Genomic DNA, 5,697 nt, shown 5'->3' with positions numbered 1-5,697 from the left:
CCTGTTCTTCAGCTTCATCACTGCTTTATCTGTCCAGCCATGACTGTGATTGGCTCACTCTGTGCTGAAGTTATACTAGATTCTTACTATTATTTTTAATCGGTGCATTTCAAGCAATGACTTTAGACAGATAATGTTTTACTCAAGGAATATAACAAATCTTACTAGGGAACAAAAGCCTGAGAAATCTGCTGGCTGGCTATGAAGTGTGTAGTTTATGTGATCCATTGCTACACAAATTTAAGAATGACATTTGTAGTACTTTTGATATAATGTGATTGAGAATTTTGTCTGCTTTACATCAATAAATTCAAAGATGTGCTCAGTTGAGCAGCAAGTATATGACTTCTTTGCATGTATGGATGAAGCTTTTAAATGGGTTATTCAGCTTAATTTCATAAACCTGTAACAGTATGCATCCTCTTTGCTTCCGTGAATGTGACTAGAAGCTTTTTCATTCAACTAGTACTACACATTTTGCCCATAAATGAGAACTTCTGGTTTTCTGCCTTATCTTCCCCTTATTTTTATCTAAAATACTCAAACCATTCTGTCTTGCTTCACCATGCTATGCTGAATCGTTTTGAATTACCATTATGGAAAATAATTAACAAGCAGGTAGCTCAGTGGGAAGAACAATAGGAGAGGAAGAACAAGTGGAGGAAGAACTTGACCAAGGACCATGCTGACTCCTAAAAGCTCACCTTTTTATGTCTAAGCAGAGCAGTTGAAAAGCAGTTGATACAAACTTTATATAAACATCTGCTGCTTACAAAGAGATACTGGTTTTGCACAGGTTATGCATACACAAACACATCCCCATTCTTTGTTTTTGTTTTATCTTTGCCACACCTGTTAAAGTTAGCAGGCCATCCTTCTCAGCCTCCGTGGGACTTCTTTTTCTGGCTTAAGAGGGGCAGAGGTAATAGTCCTTTGTGCTGTGCATCAGAATTTGAGCCTGGGCATTACATCAGGAAACATCTACTTTGAACTTTGATGGTACTTTTCATGATCCCCAGAGTGGCTGCAAGGGCAATACCCCCACTTTACAAGCCTTTTCTGAACTGCTTGCTTAGTCATCTGTGCTGAGCCCGTGTACACCATGAGCTCAGTTACCTCTACAGCTTCTTCAGCGTTAGGTGTTTCTTGTACCTCAGTGCAATAAAACAGGGAGCTGGTGGTGCTCTGTTGGACTTCACTACTGTCAGACCTGGCACGGCAGTATTTGTAACAGTTCTGTTAGCATCAAGCAAGCTGAACCAAAAGGTTCTTTAGAAAATCTTTGCTACATTGGATCTAGCTTTTAGGACCCATTAGAAGAATTGTTAAAGACCTGTCTGGTTTAGGCTGTCAGTGCTGTTAAGCTGTACTAAAACCTACCGTGATGATTTGTGGTAGGTGTAGGAGACTGCTGTGAAAGCACAGCTGTCACCCATCATCTAAGGCCTTGCCTAGGCTCCTGCCACTCAACCCCAAAGCTTCTTGGTTTTGTTGGTGAAGAAAGCGCACAAAAGCATCAGTGGCATCATGACTGTCGTAGCAGGCACATTGGTTTTGAGTCTTTTTTTTTGTTTGCAAATCAAGACCAGATTTATTAAACCGGGGTGAAGCATGTTGTTTTAAACAAGTTTTCAACCCGTGTTTTCCTGATAAAGGCATACATATAGATCTTTTCAGTTACAAAATAAAGGCCTCAGTCAGCTGTAGGAACCCCTGCAAGTGATAGCTTCTTTAACTTCTTTGTATGCATAGCTATTGACCAAGACCTTTTGAGAGGATATTGTGCCTACCTGTGTGCAGCCACCATGCAGTCTCACAGGCCACGACAACACTTGGCATCGGTGAATGGGCTTGTTCTGAGGCCTCGAGTCTTTTTTCCTGAAAAATGGCATTGCATTTGTCTTGCAGACTCCCACTCGCAGCTAGCTTGTCTTTGAGATGTAAGAACGCAAAGAGCAGCTGTGCCAGAGGGCTGCACATTCACAGCTTTCCTTTCTTCAGAGCGGTCACCAACGTAGCATCTATTTTTGCAGAGGCTTGAATGTGCCAGGAAGCAAAACAAAGCCCCAGAGCCTTGCAGGGGCTAGGAAACCGTGTTCATGCCATTCCATTTCACAGATACCTCAGAACACTCTCCATCTTAATACTTGAAGGGTTTTGGGCGGGGTGGAGGGAGGAGACGTGACTAACAGAGCTGCTGACCAGCTGACTGCTAGGATTGCATCTGGCCTACGCTTCAGCTGGCTGGCACCCCAGCTCACAGGGGTAGGCTGGAAAAAAGTTATATTCAGAGGTAAAATGCAACGAACTCGCTAAGATTTTTTTTTTTTTTTAAATAAAAAATTTACAGTGGTGCTGCTCATAACACATTCTGTGGTGCTATTCTCTAAACTCTTTCTGTGTCTTGAAACATGAGAAGTAGTTATTCCCTCAGTTTAAAGACGGGAACAAAAAGAAGGCATCCAGAAGTCAAGAGCAGCAGTATCTGATGAAGAGCTCCTATAATGCCATGCCTAAAAGGTGAAGTTACTGGATCAAACACAGACTGTGCTCTTAGCAAATGCATTTTTAGCCTTTTCTGACCAAGCTTGTTCTGCACCTACTGAATTCCCTGAAAGCCATTAATCAGATTATAATATAAGGCTAGTGAATGAGGCAGATACAGCAGGGCAGTCAATAACCTGCTTTTAGCCAATCCAGAAATCCAAGAAAAGCATCAGCAGTGACAAATGGAAGTGCTGTTGTCACACATAGGCTATTTTGGACAAAAACATGGCCCACAAGTGGCAGTCTCAATAGGCAGTGCTAGGATTGCCAGAAAAAAGCAAATACGGTTTCTGCTCAGAGTCACTACAAATGCAAAAAAATTACTTCCAAAATTCTGTAGTTATCATGAAAACACACTTTGATTTGGTCTTACCTTGAGGCTGGCTAGCAGCAACAAGTGGGACCATAATTCAGCCCAGTGGCCACACAGCTGCCACACAAGGCATTATTCCCTTCCTCTCACACACTGTGCCTTTTACCAAGCGCAAAGGGCAAAGGATTACTGTCAGCCTGCGGCAATCATGGCATTCCTCTTGCAAGGTGTTTTTCTTGGCGTCAGTTAGGAAGAGGCTAAGGTGCCAGTAGATGGGAGAACCTTTTTTTCTTTATGCTCCATCCTCCTGCATTCAGAGTATGTTTTTTCTAGCTTTCTTCCCTCTTCAGCTCAGTTACCCAGAGTGAAGTTCTTGTCTTCCTTCCTTCCCCAGAGCAGGTCGTCTACAGTCCAACCCTGCACCGATTAAATAGCCAATATCCTGTGCACGAGAGAGTTGTACCCCCACCCAGCAGCATTTCTTGCCAGACCTGTGGAAGTGCAGTTTTGACAATGTGACGCACAGCACTGGAGTTCCCATTTCTTCCCTTGTCCTTCCTCTAGATTTTGTGATTTAGACTGATTTTACGTCGTCAGCCTCTCACTGGCATTCCCCATATACTTGCCTGTCTTGTAGCTTACAGGAGTGGGCGGAAGTGCAGGTGCTTAGTTCAGATTCTTTAAAAGTTATTAATCTAGATATTCAAAAAAGTACATCCTTAGAATAAGTCGATACCCGACTACTTCCACATATTAAAACCAGTAGTTATGTCTCTTTCCCCTTTTTTTAGGACTAACAACTGCTCAGAGCAGCTGTTTAATTACATGGAATCCCACCAAACTACCACAGCACTTAATACTAAGGGTATCTTAGTTAGGAAGTTCATTTACAGAAATATTCTCCCTGAATCAGACTGTATTCTATCCTTCATACTTAGCTAAGCATCTACACTAAAATGCAAAACTACATCCATGCAGTTCCCCAGTTTAGAAACATAGATGAAAGGAAGACTCTGAGCACATGTATTAAGTGGCTAGTTGACTAGGTCTGTTTAGTCGTGCCATAAGTTTACATATGGAGACAAACTACACACTAACAAGCAAAAAGTGAGTGAAAACACATTTTATTTGCAAATATGGCAAAACTCAATGATTCAGGAACTCTACAAGTAAACAAAAGCAAGATCTTAAAAAGTGGTATAATCTTCCCCTTTTAATGCATTACTGACACATGTTTTCATTTAGTTCTAAGACAGTAATTTTAATAAGATTTCCCAGTTTTATATATTTCCCCACCCTCTTGGTAACTTGCAGACTTTGAGTAGTACATGTGGTTGACAGATTTGTATCAAAGATGCAAATAACTGGGAGGCTATTCGTGTTACTGTAAAGCTTATCTGAAAGCAAAAATTACTGCTCCTCTGTACTCAGCAACAGTTTCCCTCTTAACAGCTAGACTGCCTGAGTAAGACATCTTTGTACAGAGGGTCTTCAGTTTGATTAACTTACAAACTCCGTATTAAAATTCAGTAGAAACTCTGTACGAGTTTTTATATTTTCTTTTTGGGACAATAAAAAGCACCTAACTTAATAAAAAAGGGCTTAACCACCGTTAGTAGGGTTGTACATCACTGACAGAGGCAAAGCAAGTTTATCAAAAGCAGACCCAGGGAAGCAGTATCCAGGATCACCCACAGCTACCTCAGAACACGAAGAAGAACTACACTTGTCAGCGAGTTGCCCAACGCAATGTGGGCAACAAAACATGTATACAAAGTGTCTTAGGACAGCAGTTCTACCACTGGCCTCGAGAGAACTGGTCTCTTCCAGTCACATCATATTTTTAGAAAAACGAAAAGTAACGTATATAAATAGGACAGAAAATATCAATGCTTCTCAAGAGGTTTCTCCTGTCCTATAGCATTGGCTAAGCAAATGTTCACATTGAGGAAATACGTGGCCACATTCACTTGAAAGCCTGGCTCGTTGTGATGCAACCTTTATATACTTATGGCCATTAGTTGCAGCCAAACCACCAAATTTTAGAACCTTCTTGTTCATAGGTTGTGACTTTCACAGTTTCACTTGAGCTCTATTTTTGTATAGATCACACAGCAAGTTACTGCAGATCTGCAAAAAGAATTTGATCCAACAATTTTCTTATCCAAACAGTAGCTGCCATTGTACAGATGAAACTTCTCCACTTGAGAACTTATTACGACGTGGATTTAAAATTACGACATGGATTTAAAATTACGACATGGATTTTAAATAAGCTTTTTATGTTTTTGTTTTACCATTTTAGACTGAAACTAGTATCAGCATTAACAAGCAGCACTTCGAAAACTAAATCAAGTCATTCTTACGTACGCTGACTTGTTTAGAATTGTGATAGATGAGAGGATCAAGAATAGCCGTATTCTGCACTGAAAAGAATCTCTGACTACTAGAAACCTGAGAGTTTGCTTAAAAGCTACTGTACTGTTAATTTTTCTCTTAACTGAACTGTTTGCAAAGAGAAATCCTCTACTCTATTTCTAAGAAAATGCATTTACAATTATTTGCCCACAGAGTCGTAACATTTGATTTCCCATCCCATGATTCTGATTTTTCTGCTATGGTTATCTAAATGTCTACGCTTCATTTAAGAGAGGAACAGGAGAAGACAAGGCAATTAGTCTCAACAAATGTAATATCTGTTTTGCCAGCCCTCCTCAATACAGAAATTCTTTGGATTAACATTCCAAAGGATTGTATTAAAAAGAAAAAAGTCACCAAGTATGAGAACACCTGCAACACGGAAAGTAAGATGTGGGATACAAACAGCTCTGATCCCT

The sequence above is a fragment of the Fulmarus glacialis genome, unplaced genomic scaffold (assembly GCF_000690835.1).
Source record: "Fulmarus glacialis isolate BGI_N327 unplaced genomic scaffold, ASM69083v1 scaffold1508, whole genome shotgun sequence".
In the NCBI taxonomy this organism is placed as follows: Eukaryota; Metazoa; Chordata; class Aves; order Procellariiformes; family Procellariidae; genus Fulmarus; species Fulmarus glacialis.
This window is presented reverse-complemented; position numbering follows the sequence as displayed.